Here is a 20655-nt window from a genome sequence, read left to right as displayed (position 1 = left end):
CGACTATAGGTAGCCATAGCTTTCCTCTTCTATCATTCATTCTTTTCCCTTACCCTCTGTCATCAGCCCAAGGTTCTTTACTTATTAGAGTGACCCATAGCTTCATGACTGAAGGAACTAAGTTCTCAGTTAGTAAATACTGAGTTGTCATGATTTTCCATATTGGACTTGGGAGGGCCAAGACAGAGCCCACTGAATCCTCTGGATTCCACATCTAGCCCACCTTGTTCCATTGTGTATATGTGTAGCTTTCACTGTGTTATTCTTGGCCTGATATGCTTGAAAGCCACCTGAATACAAACAAGCCTAAGAGGTGCAAACTGCAGGTGTCAGACTCCTGAGACACAGAGCAGAAAATCGGAGCGAGGAGAATGGAGTATATCCAGAACCGATGACCTCAAGGCTGAGATAATATTGGCTTGGACTGTGATCCTGCAACAGAGAAGTAGGCTCAGGCTTGGTCTGAAAAGTCAAAGGTTTTATGTGATGCAGAATTAAGTGCCATTCTGGGCAAGGCCACAAGTGTTCCGTGACTCCTATTACATCCCCACCTACTCAGGAAGCCTTGTTAGATCATTATATCAGGTTTCCATTGTGTCACAAAATAAGTCATCATTATAATAATAGTTAATTTTATTTATCAAACACCTTGTCATTATAATTAATAAGTGTAAAGTAGGGTGCCTGTGTGGCTCAGTTGGTTAAGCATCCGACTTTAGCTCAGGTCATGATCACATGGTTCATGAGCTTGAGCCCCACATGGGCCTCTGTGCTGACAGTGAGGAGCCTGTTTGGGATTTTCTCTTTCCATGTCTCTCTGCCCCAGTTCCACTTGCTCTTATTCTTTCTTTTAGAATAAATAAATAAACTTAAAAAATAATTCCAATGTGTATCTATCTATCTGTATACTCTCTCTCTCTATATATATATATACACACATATATATATACACATATATATAAACCTGTATTATATACTAATATTATATATGTGTGTCCACTGTTTAACAAAGGCTTTTCTATGCATCCTGTATATTAAAATTACAAATAAATCCAGGAAGTAGATGATTATTTACTCAACATTTCAGATAAGAAATTGAGACTTTGAGAAATTACATAAAGTGCCCTAAAACAGAAAGTGAGTAAAAGGCAAAGAGAAGATTCAAATCCAGACAATCTGATGCACAAATCTATTCTCTTACCCCTCCTTTGTGCTTCTTCCTTTAAGATTCAGAGCAATCCTGCAAGGGAATTATTGTTTCCATTTTATGGGCAGTGAAACAGATGGAGAGAGGTCCCGTAACTTTCCTAAGTCATACGGTTAGTGAATAGAAGAGGCTGGGATCGGAACCCAGACTTGCCTTACTGCAAAACCCATGTCCTTACTATGGTCAGAATGTTAGTTTAAACTACAGGACAAGCTAAGAGAGGAAGGACAGAGAAGGGAGTGAACTTGGAGGCAGGAGCCCATGGTAGAGTGAGCAGTGGACATTCAGCACCATAGGAAGATGTGCAGCATGGTAGAACTGGGGTGAGCCAGCTGAGGGTGCTGGAGAGAACAGGCAAGCTGAGAGGTGGGGAGGAGACACAGTGCAAGGTTTTGCATCCAGTTACAGATCATGCTTCATTTGCCATAAACATAACCTTTCTTGAGTTCTCAATTCAATCACAGATTTTTTGAAAGGAAAATTAAAAAGAAAGAAACCCACAAAAAGAAATCTCTTTTTAATCTCTGCTTTTGCCCCCACTCGCTCTACACTTATGAAAAGAGAAACAGAGCAGTTCAATGCCTGTTGGTACGTTACCATGGAGACGGCTTCCACATGCTCTCCAGTCATGACTCACCACTGCAGGAGTCTCCAAACTTAATTATTTATTAATAGGCTTTTACCAGGGCAGTCTCCAGAGGTGGAACATCTTGTTTCCAAGGCTGGGATGGCGGAGAGAAACAGAGGCAGAAAATACTATGCAATTACAAAGAATTAATTAGAAGCTCTGTAAACGTAGTGATAAACATGCCTAGGACAACCTGCAGTGGGATTTGAGGGTACTCAGGTGTCTGGGGAAAAAAATAACAAAAATGAGCAGTAAGTCTCCAATAATTCTTTGTCTTGAACACCAAAGAGTCTTCCACACTGTTCCTCTCATGTTGTTCAAGATGGATTAGTGAGCTACAAATTCCAGAAAAAAATATAGAATCCACACTCAACATATATACCTAGAATGTTTAGTGTTGCACAGTATCACCAAATGGACTTAGCTGAATTCACTAATCAATTTATCCATTAATAGGGGTTACGTAGAAATGATATCAAGGATAGAGTAGGTCTTACAGGGAAACATTAGTGATGCTTATGACACAATTTAAATGATTACACACGAATTATTTTTTTTCCCATATGTTTAGACCTAGTAAATGGAAGTGGAATGGGAAAAGCACAAAAGCAGCTGATTAATTTGCTAATTACTTTATTGGATCATCCATTCCTTTATCCAGTCAACTACAGATCTATTCGTGCACTCATCCATGCTTACTAGAAATCAAATACTGGTTTGAATATCACGCAGTGCTTGACCCAAGAGACTTGAGACATGTACATAGGTCATTAAATTCACGGTAAAAGATTGTTAATTACCTTAAAAGGTGCATTAGTGAAAGGGTGTGATAAATGGCATGATAAACCGTGCCATGATGAAGCCACAGAATGAATGGTGATGCTTTGTGTCTGAGATTGAATTAGCTGCCTGCTGACATCCGTTATATCTCTTACAATCTCCCTCAATCTTTGTGACACAGTCAACTCATTTTTGATGTGAGGTTGTGTGAGCAGGATACCAAAACGTATCTTAGTTTCATTGTTGAGTTTTCTTGTATTTAGGTGGCAGATCTACATGCCATGATCTGCGTGGGAAAATTTAGTCAGCCTTTTAACAACTTTAAGTTTAAACTTCTATTCCCTTTAATTTAAGATATAATTACTGGGCTGTCCTGTTTCTGATATAATTGAGTCTTGTGAAAAGTTACATGCAGAGCACTCCAGAGCATTTTTAAAGCTAGAAAGACCTTAAAAGTCACAAAACAAATAAGAGTCCCCATCTCTTGGCTGTTTATTGTAGGTCAGGCACTTTGCAGATATGATTTTTTAATCCTTAAACACGCTACAATCTAAGTATGATCAGTCAGAGTTTTTTGTCAATGAGGAATTGAAGAAATGCTAACTAACAGATCCAATGATCCCAGAGCTGGTCAGGAAACCTGGAAAGAAACCCGGTCATGTCTAAACCCAAAGGTAGCGTTTATTTGACTAGACTCTGTGATCCAATCTAGCTTCAATTCCCTTGTTGCACAGACAGGAAAAGAAAGGTTTGGAAATTTGAGAAAAACCCGTATTCACTCCTGATCAAAAGGTCTTAATGAACTAGGAAGAATTTGATCAAGAACATTATCTAAAATTAATAGCCAACATCATAATTAACAGTGAGCCTTTAAAATAATTCTCATTGAAGTCGGGAATGGTACAAGGATTCATGCAGTCATTACTATTATTTAACATTGATCTGAAATTTTGGTGGTGGAAATGGGGGCGGATTACAGAGAGTTATAAGAAACAGGAGAATGAGGAAAAGTTCATAATTGATCTCTTGATAAAAATGAATGAAACAATTAAAAATTCTATCAAAGCAAATGTTAGAATTTGGAACATTGGCTCCCATTTCAAACTCTTCATTCAAGAGCAGGAGAATGAGAATAACCAATAGAATCTTGAAAAACAAAAGCAAAACAAAGTTAAAGCACTCAAACTTCCCAATCTCAAAACTTGTTACAGCTTCAGGAATCAAAACAGTGTGGTATTGGCCCAAGCATAAATCAAAAGAATAGAATTCAGAGTCTAGAAATAAATTTTTATATGTATAGCCAAATGACCCTTGACAAGGGTGCCAAGGCAATTTAGTGGGGGAAAGAATAGTTTTTCCAGCGAACAATGTTAGGATAACTGGATATTCAGATGTATGAAAATAAGCTGGACCCCTTCTTTATACCACACACAAAAATTAACTCAAAACGGATCATACGCCTAAAAATAAGAGACAAAATTATATAAAACTCCTTGAAGAAAAAAATAGAAGTAAATATCCCTAACTTTGGATTATGCAAATCTTTCTTATGTAAGACACCAAAACACAAGAAACAAAAGAAGAAACAGATAATTTGGACTTAACAAAGATTAAAAATGTGTATGCTGCAAAGAAAACCCTCACACACAAAAAAATAAACCCACAGAATGAAAATATTTGCAAAATCATATGTCTAGTAAGAGACTGTTATCTAGAATATGTAAAGAACTCTTACAATTCAATAATAGAAAAGGACGATAAAAGCACAAAGAATTTTGAGTAGACATTGCTTTCAAGAAGATAAGCAAGTGGTCAAAAAGCCCGTGTGAAGATGCTCAATATAATTAACCATTAGGGAAATGCCTATCAAAACTCCAATGTGATACTACTTCAACTCCACCGAGATGGCTATAAGCAAAAAGATAGATGACAACTCGTGTTGACAAGGATGTGGAGAAATTGTAACTTTTATACATTGCTGATAGGAATGTAAAATGGTGCAGCCACTTTGAAAAACAGTTTGGGGGCGCCTGAATAGCTAAGTTGTTTAAGCGCCTAACTTCAGCTCTGGTTATGATCTTGTAGTGCGTGAGTTTGAGCCCCGTGTCAGACTCTGTGCTGACAGCTCAGAGCCTGGAGCCTGCTTCAGATTCTGTGTGTCTCTTTCTCTGCCCCTCCCCCACTCATACTCTGTCTCTCAAAAATAAATAAATGTTAAAAAAATTTAAAGTAATTAAAAAGAAAAATAGTTTGGCAGTTTCTCAAAAAGTGAAGGAGAGTTACCGAATGATCCACAATTCCAGAACCCCTAGGTATGTACCCAAGTAAATTGAAGACATGTCTAAATAAACTCGCACATGAATGTTCTTAGTAGCACTGTTGATAATAGTCAAAAAGTGAAAATACTCCAAATGTCCATTAACTGGATGGATTGATAAATCACTGTGGTACATTCACACAATGGATTATTGGTAAGTAATGAAAAAGGCATGAAGTACTGATGCATACTAGAACATGGGTGGACATTGAAAATCTTACATAAGTGAAAGAAGCCAGTGACAAAAGATCACATGTTGTTTATTTCATTTATATGAAATGTCTTTAATGGACCAGCTTATAGAGACACAAAGTAGATTACTAGTTTTCAGGATGGGTAATGGGGAGTGCCTGCTAATGGCTATGAGTTTTTGGGGTGATGAAAATGTTCCAAACTTAGGCAATGATGATAGTGGCACAATTCTGTAAATACACTGAAATCACTGAATTATGTACTTTATGTAGATAGCTTTTACTATATATGAATTATATTTCAATGAAGATTTTTTAAAGCAACAGGTTGTGTGTATATTTATATATACATGACATTGTGAAGACATAACAAAATATCCCATTAAAAGCAGACCACAATGCAAATGAGCATTCTATGGTCAGAACTATTCATCATTGTGTTGGAGGCATTAGCAGTGGAATTAAACAGGAATGTTAACTAACGCTTTAAGAATGGAAAAGGAAGAAGTGGACTTATTTTTGTTGGATGATGAAATGATTATCTAGAAAGCAGCCCCCCTCCCTACCCACCCCTCACCAAAATTCTATGGAAGGCCTACTATAAAAATTAAGTAAAATTAAATACATTTGCAGTTTGTAATTTCTACATACAAAAGCTGGAAACTTCAAACATACAAACAAAACTATCTAGGAGACATATTGAAAGAGTAAACTCTACTTACAATAGCAAAAAATGAAACTAAAAGTTAAGAAAAAATGTGCAAGAATTTTATGAGGAAAATTATAAAACACTCTGAAAGATGTAAAAGTAAATTTGAACAAATTGAAAGTCATACCATGTTCTTGGAAGGAACATTCAACATCATTAAAATTACCTATATTAATATGTATATATAATAAGACCCCAAATAACAAATAATTGCATTTTTTCCCCTGGATCCAGACAAGTTAATTATAAAGTTCATTTGCAAGAACCAAAAAAATTTGCAAAGAGTCTGTAATTGAGAACATTGTGAATAGAGCCAGAAATAGACTTACTTACATATGAAAATTTAATATATAACATTATAACATCTCATACTGATGGAGGAGAGATGAACTTTCTGATGAACAGAAATAGAGTATATGAATACCCAAGTGAAAATTTAAAAATTGGTTTCCTCATATTACATACCAGAAAGGATCAATATGAATCATAGATTTAAATGTGAAAAATAAAACCTTGCAAATACTGGAAGAAAATATAGATTAATTATTTTATAATCTGGAAAAAGTGATATTTTATGTAATAATAACTTAAAAATTCATAATCAGTGGGGAAAACTATACTTTCATGTAATATAAAATTATAGATTATACATAAATTTGTAGATTATGTAAAAGTATATAAAATATAATTTTTGCAAGTACCAAAGAGTTTGCAACTTACTTGCAAATTACAGTGAAAGAATTAGCAATGTTAATAATAAAAGAATTTCTAAACATAATTTAAAAGAAAACCTATAGAAAAGGGTCACCTGGGTGGCTTAGTCAGTTTAAATGTCTGACTTCCCCTCAGGTCACGATCTCAGAGTTTGTGAGTTCGAGCCCTACATGAGCCTCTGCACGGATGTTGTGGAGCCTGCTTCAGATTCTCTCTCTCTCCTTCTCCCTCTGCCCTTCCTCTGCGCTCTCTCTCTCTTGCGCTCTCTCTCTCTCTCTCTCAAATAAATAAACCTAAAAGCAAAACCTATAGAAAATGGGAAAAACACATAAAATCATCAAGTTACAGGATGGTCCTTAACATATGAAAAGATGTTCAATGTCACTTACAGTAAGAAGTATAAAAATTTTAAACTGTATTGAAATAGCATTATTCACCTTTCCAATTGTCAAAATCTAAAAGTTTAACAAAATACACTATTGTTAAGACTGCAAAGATACAGTCACTGTCATAGATTCCCAGTGGGAATGTAAAACTGCACAATAATTTTGGTGGTAGTTTCAAACAAAATTATATGTACATATACTGTTTGACCCAGCAGTCTCTTTTCTAGAATTTAAAAAATAATAATAATACATTGCAAAAGTAGAAAAATACATATTCACAAAGATGTTTATTATAGCATTTTGTCATAGTAAAAGACTGACCCAAATGTCCATTAGTAGGGGACTGGGTAAATAAATTATGAATATGTAATGAACCACTATGTAATTAAAAATTTATGTTTATATGTTGTTTTATATGATCTCCGGAATGTACTGTAAAGTTAGAACAACAACAACAAAAAAAGAAGAAAATTTTATATAGTATCTCGATATTTAACCAAGTCAGGGGAAAGTTTCGATGGATGGATGGATATGTCCTTTCAAAATGGAGGGTTGCCTGGGTGGCTCAGTCAGTCAAACATCCGACTTCAGCTCAGGTCATGATTTCACTGCTCATGAGTTCAAGCCTGCGTCAGGCTCTGTGCTCACAAATCAGAGCTGGAGCCTGCTTCAGATTCTGTCTCTGTCTCTCTGTCCCTCCCCTACTCATGCTCTATCTCTTTCTCTCAAATAGTTAAAAAAAAATCAAAAAGTGGATAGAAAGCCATATTTTGTAATATTTTATAGGGAGAGGCAGAAACAAACAGGAGTTCTACTTTTCTAAACACATTGCTTTGCTGGTTTGACCTTAATACCATATCCGTGCACGTGTTTTTGGACCAAATTACATTAAAACTCAAAATGTGTGTGTGTATGCACGTGTGCTCACCAAGTAAATGATTACGCTAACAAAGATTTTCAGCATCAGAGAAGAGGTCAAAACTAAAAGCAAATAAGAAATGCCAAAAGCAATAATGGCTTACATCAGAATAATTCCAATAATTCTTACATTGAAATGGGAATATCAGTATGAAATTATATATTTTCTTTGTCCAAAGTAAAAACCTAGAAACCACGACCAAAGCAATGGCAATGAGCACTGCTAGTGCACAGATCATGAACTACTTAATGACAAAATTAATCAAAGATCCTTGAAGATATGGCTGATTCCAGATTTAGGGTAAGAAATGTGGAAAATGAGTCTGGATCATAGAACATATGGAAGTGACTGAAGACTGTTCAGGTTTGATTTAAAATAATCTAGGATAAAACTTAAAGAGACTTCTACTATCCAAAGATGGATTAGAGCACACCCGTATTTTAAAACTCATTAGTTTATAATGATATTCTTCTCAAATTCCCCAAATATTCCCTTTGGAGTATAAGGGAGTCAACTCATTATTTGAAAACTGGTAAGTAAAGGGAAAGAATTAATCAATAAAACATGTATATGGCAGAACTTATGAGTATTATAGTCAATTTTTGGAACTTAATATTTTTTATTGTGGTAAAGTATTTATAATAAAACATTACATAATTAAAACATTTAAATCATGTGTTATTTGTATAACAGTAGGGGAACAAGCAGTGGAAAGAACAATGAAATAAAATTCACATCCAATTTGTCTATTTCCCACATGATAAAGATGACATTATTTTATCATTGATGGGGCACCTGGCTGGCTCAGTTGGTTGACCACATGACTCTTGATTTCAGAGTTGTGAGTTCAAGGCCAACATTGGGCGTACAGCTTACTTAAAAAAAAAATCACTAAATCACTGACAAAATGCCAGATTATTTAATAAGTACTGTAAGAGTAATTGTTTAACTATTTGAAGAAATAACTTGCATTCTTACCCTATACCATCACTCAATGTAAATTCCAGATGGAATAAAGAGAACATAGGAGTTGGGACAGGTGGCCAAAGGAAGGGAAAAGGTTGGGGGAGGAGGAAAAAACAGAGGAAAAGAAGTGGACAGTTAAGCAAAGAGAGAAGTGTTAAGAAAGGGGGAATTATCTAATATTAAAGTGGGTCAGGCCTTTTGAGGCAAAAACCTCAAAGAAAATGTAGAAAAGAATACAACAATGTGGGCTCTGGAGTCAAATTATCTGGCTTTTAGAGACCATCTCTGCCACTTGCTAATTGATATGTGACCTTGGAGAAGATGGTGGAACTCTCTGTGCCTTGGTTTCCTCATCTAGGAAAAAGAAAAAAAATACTGCATGTACTTTAGAAGAGATTTACAGATTAAATAAAATAGCATGTCTTAATAACTTAGTATAATTTGAAACACAGTAAAACTAAATAAATATGGCTATCATTGAACATAATTAAAAAATTTTGTGTATAATGAAATTATCATAAACAATTAAAATGCAAATGACAATATTTGCAATAAACATAAGTACATATGTGGAAAATGTAATATATTTATTGGACAGAAGGCACTACTCAGGGAATATATAAGGATGAAAACGGTCTGGCTGGCAGATTCCTAAGATTTTTTACTGACTATGTGGTGCCTCCTATATGACATCTTAAGCTGAGCTAAAAAAGATGAAACTTTGAGAAAGGTCTACATAAATTAAGCTTTTCTAAACATTACAATACCTTTTCCAATCCACTTTTAAGATTAGCAAGCACCTGTCACTATCACAGCTTGCATCCTATAATAAGCACAAAGATGACTTTTCTTTCAGGAAAGGGAGATAGTAGACATGTTAATGCTCAAATCATCCCTAATTCAGAGTTATTCAAGCTCAAGTTTCTATGTATTAATTTATTCTGTTTATGGGGTCTTGGCATACAGATACACATACCTCCTACTCATTAGTAATAAAAAATGCACCAAATTTTTTCATGCTTTACCAACATTTCAGTGTTGGGGATATTGTTTAGATCCAACATCCAAATATCATTATTAAATATAATAATTACATACATCTTACATATCAACTAGAGAATAAAGGAACTTGAGTCTATTTAACTGTATGCAAATAACAAAAGGAGACTGTAAAATATTTCAAAATCAGAAGGAACGGAGTCTGTTATATGTAGGGTCTCTCCATTCATAAGATATGGGTGATCAGAGAGGAATACAAGTCAAGACAAACTTGAAATATCTTCCCGATTAATTAATTGACCAGTGTCGCTTACTTAGTTACTCTTCAATGAGCTTTGCTATGGGAAGGCTTAGTGGCACCAAGTCAAGAGTATGAATTGACAAAAATTTTTCCTTGTTAGACAAGTTTAAATAGCATGGTCCTCTACATTGCTTATTCTGTCAACACATATTTACTGAGCACCTAGAGTATGCCAGTTGTCAAGATCAGTCTATGGGATATCTTACAGAACTTCGAGATTAGCATCTCAGTAATGTTCTTTTGGTGTGAGCGAGAGAGGGATTTCTAAGCGATTAGAGTAAGTAGAGTAGGGAGCCAGCAAACTACAACTCACAGACCAAATCCAGCCCACTACCTGTACTTATGAATAAGATATTTGGAGGGGGGGATATTGCCATTCGCGTTAATGTATGCATTGTCTATGGGTGTTTACATGTTGCAGTAGGTTAGTTACAACAGAGGCCAAATAGAGCAAAGCCTAAAATAGTTATTATCTGGTCCTTTATGAAAGTTTGCTGACCCCTGGTTTAAATGCCATCTTCTGTTTCCTTACAAACACCCATGACCCAACCACTCCCAATCTATTCTTCAAACAAAATCCAGAATCCTCCTTTTCCCGTGACTGTTGGATCATTTTACTGTCTTCTTAGTACATGACAATGGCTTTTCCTTGCTCTTACAATGAAGCCTGCATTCTGACAAGACCTCCAGAGCTCAGTTTGCTCACACTGTGCTGACCTTCTTCCAATGCCCTGAATAGACTTCTCTCTTTATAAACTTTTTCTTCTGTCCGGAACAACATCCCACTGATATCTTGTACTGGTCAACTCATCCTTCATTTTCAGCTTATATTTCACCCCTCAGAGAAGGCTTCCTGACTATACCATTTATCTCCACCCTGACCTATTACTTTCTCTTATGGTACTATTTTATTTTCTTTTATGGCATGCCTTAAAATTTATTATCATATGTTTATGAATAGGTTTGTATGGTACTTGTCTATACCACTAGACTATAAGCTCTGTGAGGGTAATAATTAAGTTAGCTTCTTAAACTAAGTGCCCTGTGCCTGCCTAAAGATTTCCTGGACCATAATAAGTATGTCATGAATTTATTCATCCATTTTTCATTAATTTTTGAGTGAAGATTATAGGAATATTTTGATGTCAACTGGGTAGAAGTGAACTTTTTAATGGAGGCAGGAAATTAGTAGTTAAATCTGAATTTCTTGAATAAAAGAAATGATAAAAGACATTCTCGTACAGTATTCAGAAATCAGTAAGTAGATTAATTGGGAGGACAGTCAGGTAGTCACTGCTAAGACCCAAATCCATAACCTAAATAACTCAGTAGAAGAAACATCTCAAGTGATAGAAATGGAAAATATGAGAGAACAGATAAGAGAATTGGATAACAAGTCTCTTAGACCAAAAATGTGAATAAAAGGATTTCAGGAGATTTAAAAAATGGAATAAATATAATAATTGGCCAATAAGCAAATAAAATTTCCCTGAGGTGGGTGGGTGGGGGAAGTATGCTCAATTAAAAATGATACAAGTTCCAGTAGATTTGATGAGAAAAGATACTCACCAGGGCACCTGGGTGGTTCAGTGGATTAAGACCCTGGCTCTTGATTTCGGTTCAGGTCATGATCTCATGATTTGTGAGATTGAGCCCCACGTTGGGATCTGCACTTAGGATTCTCTCTCGCACTCTCTCTCTCTGCCCCTCCCCTGCTTGTGCTCTCTCTCAAAATAAATAAAATAAATATTAAAAAAAAAGAAAAGATACACACCTAAATCCATCCTGATAAAATTGTAGAGCTCCAATGCTAAAGAGAATTCTCATAAACTTCCAGGTAAGAAGACAAATGTACCTGTATTAGCCTGCTTGAGCTGTCATAACAGAACACCATGGACTGGGTGGCTTAAACAATGGACATTCATTTTCCTACAGATTTAGAGTCTGGATCCAAGATCAAAGTGCCAGCAAGCTTGATTTCAGATAAAGCCTTTCTTCTTGCCTTGCAGACAGCCGCCTTCTCAATATGCTCTCATATGGCCTTTCCTCTGTGTGTTCCTGAAGAGAAAACAAGAGATCTCTGTTGTCTCTTCCTCATTTTATAAGAACACCAGTGCTATAGGACTACAGCACCACCCTTATGATCTCATTTAACCTTAATCACCCTTTCAAGAACTTAACTCCAAATACAGTCGCTTGGGTGTTGGGGTTCTGACATATGAATTTTGGGGGATACAATTTAGTCCATAACAGTATCTAAGCAAGGAAAAAGGATCACACTGTCATGGCTTTTATGGTCTGTAAAGCTGGAGGCTAAATGATGGTAGAATAACATTTGAGAGCTGCTGAGACAAAGGACTACAACTTAATTATCCTGTGCCTAGTTATGATCTATCAGGACTAAAAGGAATACCGTTGCAAAGACATAAGAATTCAGAGAGTAGATCACTCACTTATTCTTTCAGAGAAAACTGCTCCAAAAGCAACTCCAACACACAGAACCATATGAATGACGATCTCAAGGAAGGAGAAGCGGAGGAAGAGAGGAACATGTGGAAAGGAATGGACCTTGGTTTATGCACATATATCTAAACAGATAATGACAGACTCTCTGATAAGTTGTAACAGAGCACCAACGTGGATTATTAAAAAAAAAAAAAAAAAAAGAGCATCTGGAAGGAAACTTACAATATCTTACATCTGAACATACTTAGCTCTGTGAAACCGGAGTTGGGTGGTAGCTGGGGAGAGAGAGGCAGCATTATAAAGCTATCATATGAGTAGGGGGTAGACAGTGGCAAGAAAGAAAGGGAAAGTGGAGGGTAAAAGTGTTCTGAGATTTCATCTCACAGAAGGGCAAGGAAAATGAAGGTTGGTAGAATATTAGGTATGAAAAAGAGTTCGTACAATAATAGTAATTAGAATCTGATTATGAGTTTTTGGAAAGGGAAAGTGATGAGCCAGAATATGGGAAAGCATAGTAGAACTTACACATTAAAAAAACAAAAAATAAAATGAACAGAAACTTAAACTGGTGGTTTAAAAAAGTGGAAAGGTAAGAATAAAATTACTAAAGGCTTTACATAGTAGATATGGAAATGGAAGAAATAAAAGTAATGTATGTATTGGGAATTGATGAAATTCTTCCATTAAAAACAAGAGATTGACAGAGTTAAGTTTGGGTTAGCAGATGCCAATTATTTTTTAAGTAAACTTTAACTTTTTTTTAAATTAAAGACATAAGAGCATACGAGTACAAAACTAATACAAAAACTGAATTTTTTTTTAAAATAGGAGACATTAGGCAAATGAGTACAAAACAAATAGAGGTGACAATATTACTTCAACAAAGTAATCAAGGTACTCTAAGATTAAAAGTACCAAACAGAGGGACACAATATAACCATAGATGCAACTGATATAGAAGATAATACTATCGCAGACTCATATCTACTAAATAACCTAATAACTAAATATATAAATCCATTTTCAAATCAAGAATGTAGTAAGCACTTAATATCGTAGATTTCAACACATTTATTTTGAAATTAGATGGATCTAACAGAAAAAATAAATACAGACATGAAGGAATTTAATGGCACAATAATTTTATTTAATAGTATAGACCCATATACTTCTTAAATAATATAAATTTTATAAGTCCACAGAACATCCCTATAAAATTGACCTGAACCTAAATACAGAAAAAAAAAAAGATTGGATAGCCCATATACCCTGAATGAAATTCAGTAAAATTAACTGTAATATTAAGAAGATTGGCAGAATTAGCTCATCTACTTGGATGCTAAAAATAACCTAATAGATATTCCTGGAATCGAAGAGTACTGCAAACCTGATAATACAAACTATTAAGAAAGCAGTGAAAAGAATATTTAACCAAACAAAATAAATTTTTGCATAATAAATAATCTACATTTTTGTGTCTTTATAAAAATAATGTGAACTAAAATAGAAGATATTATTCCTGTCTTGATTTTAGGAAAAGAACATCAGCAAAGCAACACGAAGCAAAGCAAAAGACATGTGGAAGAAATAATTGAAAAAAATGAAAACCTGAAATTAAAGGAAACTACCATAAATAGTAAAAAGTTTGTAGAAATTAAATTGCTTGAAAAGACCCTAAAATATGACATAGGCCTGATAAAAGACTTCAAAGAAGAAGGAGGAGAAGACACGGGAGAGGAGAGTAAGGAGTAGAATGAAGAAGAAATAAAATACAAGATGAAGGATTAGAAAAGACCTACAATTACGAATAGATCAGTAAAGGAGAGATAGAGAATACATACAAAGCATTTGAAATCCTGGGAAAAAATGGATTATTTACTAGCAAAATAAAATTTACCAAAATTTATCCAAGAGGAAGTAGAAACTTGAATTGATCAATTAATTTAAAAAAAGTGTAAAGAGGGGAGCTTGGGTGGCTCAGTCGGTTAAGTGTCCAACTTCGGGTCAGGTCATGATCTCACGGTTCGTGGATTCGAGCCCCGCGTCGGGCCCTGTGCTGGCAGCTCGGAGCCTGCAGCCTGCTTCACATTCTGTATCTCCCTCTCTCTGTGACCCTCCCCTACTCACGCTGTATCTCTCTCTCTCTCAGAAATAAATAAAACATTAAAAAAACGTAAATAAAGTTACATATCTGATATTGAAAAAGGCACCAATGGATTCACAGTCAATTGTACTTACTCCTTAAGGAAAAGATAATTTCAGCATTATAAAACGATTACATGCCACGACCGATATTAAACATTTTTCAAATCATTTTAAGAAGTTTTCTAAACTTTAATTCCAGAATTCAAATTATGCATTGTATAAAGAAAACAAATTTGACCATAAAAAGGAATGAATAGTGATGCATGCTGCAAAATGCATGAATCTCAAACACATGATGTCAGGGTGCCTGGGTGGCTCAGTCGGTTAAGCGTCTGACTTCGGCTCAGGTCATGATCTCACATTTCATGGATTTGAGTCCCGTGGCGGGCTCTGTGGTGACAGCTCACAGCCTGGAGCCTGTTTCAGATTCTGTGTCTCCCTCTCTCTCTGACCCTCCCCTGCTCACGCTGTGTCTGTCTGTCTGTCTCTCTCTCTCTCTCTCTCAGGAAAAAAAAAAGACAAACAAACAAACGCCCCCCCCCCCATGATGTTAAGTTAGACAAGGAGACCACAACTCACATGATTTATTTATATAAAATGCTCATACAAAGCAATTCTCCAGACACAGGAAAGCAAAGTAGTGGTTGCCTGCGATTGTGCGTGGGAACCGGAATTGATTTCACACGGGGCTCTTTTTGAGGCCATAAACATGCTGTAAAACTAGGTTGTGGTGATGGTTGACAACTTTGTAAATTTACTAAAGGTCATTGAATAGTAGACTTAAAATGGGTGAATTTTATAGTTGTAAATTATATGTCAGTCAAGCTCCTTTTAAAAGGAAATGGAGAGTAGATAAAACAAATCAAGACTATTATTTATGAATATCGATGCAAAAATCTAAATACGATATTAACTAACAGATTTCATGAAAGATTATACATATACCAGGAAGAAGTAGCATTTTCTTCTAGGGGCACCTGAGTGACTCAGTTGCTTAAGCAACTAACTCTTGATTTTAGCTCAGGTCATCATCTCACAATTGGTGAGATCCAATCCTGCTTCCAGTCTTCCATGCTGACAGTGAGGGGCCTGCTTGGGATTTTCTGTCTCTCTCTCTCTCTCATAAATAAATAAACATTAACAAAAAAAGTAACTCTATCTCAGGAATCCATTCCTTTGAGGAATTAATGAGGGGAATACAGTCCAGCATATTAACAGATAATAAATAGTCACATGATCAAAGTCACTAGTCATTACTGATAAAGCAAAAGTAGGAATAAAAAGCCATTGATTAAATATGCCAATAGCAAATATTATTTTCAATCACAGATCACTAAAACCACTTTAATTTAAATTAGGAAAAAGATAACGAGGCCTATTGTTAGTCAATATTTTCTTAAAAGTTCTAGAAATGCAATTAAAATGAAAGAAGGATATAAATATAATGAGAAAAGTGATAAATATAATCCTTTTAGATAAGTTATTTTATACCTAAAAACTCAAAGCACATAATTTAAAAATGAAAATAAAGCTTGCTTTCCATTGATGAATTTGGCTTACCAATTTGATGTATGGAAAATTGTAAAGAAAAAAAGCTCTCTCATGTAGCAATGAACTCTGAGAAATTAAAATAGAACTAAAATTATATACTCAGTGGCAATAAAAAAGAATGATGACATGTTAAGAATCAATGTAAAATGAAATTATAAATTTATAAATATATAAATAAAATTTCTACACAATTATATTAGAGGATGTAAACCAATATTTGAACCAACAGAAAGACATGCAATGGTTGATAAATAAGATCCCCAAATTTTTGAAATCAGTGTATAGTTTAATGTAATTGCAATTTAATCCTAACATATCTTTCTTTTGAAATTGGATGAAATTATCCTAAGTGTTTATATGAAGGAATGAATGCCAGAAAATTGCCAAGAAAAGCATGCAAAAGAAGAATACAAAGGGAGAACTTGCTTTACATAAAATACCATTCAAAATAGCTGCTTAAGTCAGCTTAAATCAGTTCATCACAGTATTGGCATATAAATAGCCATATAGATCAAGAAAGCTGATTGGAGAATCCAGAATTATATCTGAGATAAATGGGAATTGAATACACACGATGGTACTATTTAGACTAGTAGAAAACCATGGATTACTTATAAATGGTACTGGCATAAATAATCTTTGTCCCTCCAGAAGAAAGTAAAGTTAACCCCTCTCCTACCAAGAACCCAAAATAATTCTAGAAGTGTTTAAGAATAAATAGAAAAAAAAGAACAAGACAAAAAGATACTATAAAATGAACATTTAGAGGGTGTCTGTGTGGCTCAGTTGGTTAAGCTCCGACTTGGGAGCTCAGGTCATGATCTCACAGTTCATGGGTTCGAGCCCCATGTTGGGCTCTGTATTGACATCTCAAAGCCTGGAGCCTGCTTCAGATTCTGTGTCTCCACCTCCCCCACCCCCCCACTCCTCCCCTTCTCATGCTCATATGTATATGGACCATACAAAATTAGAAAACCTTTATATGGAAAAAGATTCCATGTAAAGCAAATAGAAGATAATGATGAATTTGGAGATAAAACATTAATGCAAGGGATAGGATTTAACATCCATTTTCTATAAATAGCCTTTTCAAACATCCCAGTAGAAAGATTAGCAAAGACTATGAAGAACCAATGCACAAAGAGGCAGTTCCAAATGGCCAACAAACATGAAGATATTCACCAATCGTCAGCAAATGCAAATTAAAGTAATGAGATATCCCTTTATGCCCATCAGACTGGCAAGCACTGAACAGAGCAATAACACCTATTGCTGGCGGGGATACAGAGGAAAGGGGCACTTTACTATATTGCTGGTGGAAATGTGCTTTAATATAGCTTTTTTGGAAAGCAATCTGGCAATATCTATTACATTGAAAATATCCTTTGACCTAGACATCCCACTGTGGGAAACTATCCCAGAAAAACAAATGCCTCAGTATGTAAAGCACAAGGATATTTATTGTATCATTGTTTTTGGTGCCAAAAAAGTGGAAATTTAGTGAATTCTTATTAGTAATAGAAGGCTGGGTGTTGTGAATATTATAGCCTATTGTGTAGTTTAGTACTATAACTTTGGCCTTGGAGAAATTTCCATGGCCTATTTCTGTGTAGTAAAATCAGGATATAAATAGATGGGTGGATGTGGTCACATGTTTTAAATGAAAAATATATATAGATGCATATGCATACATGTACATATATATGTGTGTGCAACTATACCTCTATCATCTATCTACTATCTATCTGTCTATATTTGACTAGAGGAAATACGATATTATGCAAACCAGGTTATTAAGACAGATTACCCAAAAGCAGAAATGCTAGATGATGTAGCTAGTAAGGAATGGAAAAGGGAAGGGGTTGGGGGTGGGGAGAAGTACGAACAAAAAAAAAAAGGGGGGGAATACAACTAAACCCCAACATGTGTGATTTGACCCTGTTTGTGACAGACCAAATCCAAGATGGCTCTCCTTTTCCTGGTATTCAGATCTTGTATGTCCTCTCCCTTGAGTGTGGGTAAGACCTGAGACTTGCTTCTAACCTGAGAATATGGCAAAGGTCATGCAGTGCCACTTTCGTGATTAGTTTGCTTTGACCTTGTCTCTTCTGTCTCACTAGAAAACTCTTGCCTATTGATTCTTTCCCTTATTGGTTTTAATGGCATAGGTTGCTTCATGGCGAAGCCCACATTACATCAGAGAACTGAATCCTTCCACCAACCCCAGAAGCTTGGAAGTGAGCCTTGAAATTAAATCCTAGCCTAGCCAATGCCTTGATTGCAGACGACCCAGCTGGGCTGACTCCTGTCCCACAGGAGCTTGGAATAATAAATGAATATTACCTGAAGCTGCTAAATTTCTAGCATACTCATATGTAGCAACAGATTACTAATAATATACATGAAATCCTATATGTGTGTGTGTATTTTTAATTAGAAAAGTTAGTCAAAGCTATTCCTTATTGAAAACCGACAATCTTCCAGAAACTCTACTTAAATTATCTCAACACCTCACAAAAACTCAGTGAGGTATCACTCCATCTCGCAGAGAAGGCACTTAACACTGGAGGGTAAACTTTTGCTAGGCTGGTGTTTGGTCAAGTGGAGGTTAGAACCTGGGATGCCCAACTTGAAAGTCCCTTTCCTTTATGTATGTGTGTTAAGTAGTTTTCATCTATCACACCAGGCAAAATCCTGGGGCTGTCTTTCGTCCACTTCCCTGAGAAGCTGCTGCAAGCCTGTAACCCTCCAGGCACTTAAAGACCAAAGATAGATGCTGTAGGTGACAAGTGGCCTCTCATCCATGCCTAAGCAGCCTTTGGGCTAGGTCTGGTCAGAACGCTATCTAAAACCAGAAGCCTAGCTCAGAGGGTGGCATGTTGCCCTGGGCTACACAAGTCAGGTCACCACTAAGACAAGTTCCTCCCCATGCCCAGAGGCCAAAGGGCAGAAGAAGCAAACTGTGGATATCAGAATAAGGGAGGCATAGAGAGCGGGTGTCAGTACCTACAGAAAGAAACGTGAAGCTAGAATTTTCTAAAGTGTGTCTATGTGAACTGAGTATTTGACAGCAAGAAAAATAAAATGGGATTCATGGTTGATTACTTTGTAGAACGTTAAGTTGAAATTACACACATGCCCTGACTGCAGTGGTTTTCAGAGACTTTAATCAGCTAATGCACAGTGAACACTGACAGTAACTTACATGTGTTTGAATTCAGAAAACTGACTTGGTTGAAAATTCTGTGCATTAATATTAAATTTTCAAAAAATAAAAAGTTGGCAATGCATCTCTGTTCCACCTGCTTCTACAAATGCTCCCTTGTCTCTAGGAAGCCAGACTGACATTCTCTCCCTCGCTCCTTGTCATAAACTTGTGACTGTCCTTCAAGTGCAGTGAACTACTCTGGGAACAGAAATCCTCATAACCATTTTGGAATATTCTCTAAGTATTCACTAAGTGGGTCAAAGTTTATAGTGGGATTAGACAAAATACATGATCTTCCAAAATACAAAATCAAAAACTTAAAAAGATGTTAGATCTATAGAAGATCTAGAGAAAAATGAGTAACTGACTCAAGAGTATCTTGAAGCTACTTATTAACAGTGAAATTGATTATAGTAATAATACAATAATGTTTGTATATGTGGTTCTTGGATAGCATATTTATAACCATCATTACATTTAAGATTCACTCAATGAGGGATGCCTGAGAGGTTCAGTCAGTTAAGCATCTGACTTTGACTCAGGTCATGATCTCATGGTTCATGAGTTCCAGCCCTGTGTCAGGATCTGTACTGACAGCTCAGAGCTTGGAGGCCGCATTGGATTCTATCTCTCCCTCTCTCTCTCTCTCTCTCTCTCTCTCTCAAAAATAAATAAACATTAAAAAAATTTTTAAATGATTCAATGAGATTTAAGTTACTTATTTTTTTAATGTTTATTTGTATATGAAGGAGAGAGAGACAGAAAGTGAATGGGAGAGAGGCAGAGAGAGAGGGAGACACAGAATCCAAAGCAGGCTCCAGGCTCTGAGCTGTCAGCACAGAGCCTGATGTGGGACTTGAACTTACTAGCCATGAGATCATGACCTGAACCTGAGTAGGACACTTAACCACCTGAGCCACCCAATCGCCCCTTAATATCTGTATTTTTCTTATCTAGAAATGCAATGTGGCTCATATAATCACCTGCTTGTTTTTGCTTTCTGGTTTTGTGTCTCTCCTCCCCTGTATAAAATCAATTTGAATGTTTTAGTTATGCTTATTTAAAAGCCATTTCAGAGTGTTTTGCCACCTCAGTTTTGGCATGTACTTTCTCTTGTTTCTCTGCTGAGTCTCCCTCATGGTAGTTGCTTTACTCACAGAACCTCTTC

The sequence above is a fragment of the Crocuta crocuta genome, unplaced genomic scaffold (assembly GCF_008692635.1).
Source record: "Crocuta crocuta isolate KB4526 unplaced genomic scaffold, BGI_CrCroc_1.0 scaffold7, whole genome shotgun sequence".
NCBI lineage: Eukaryota > Metazoa > Chordata > Mammalia > Carnivora > Hyaenidae > Crocuta > Crocuta crocuta.
Note: the sequence above shows the minus strand (reverse complement) of the source record.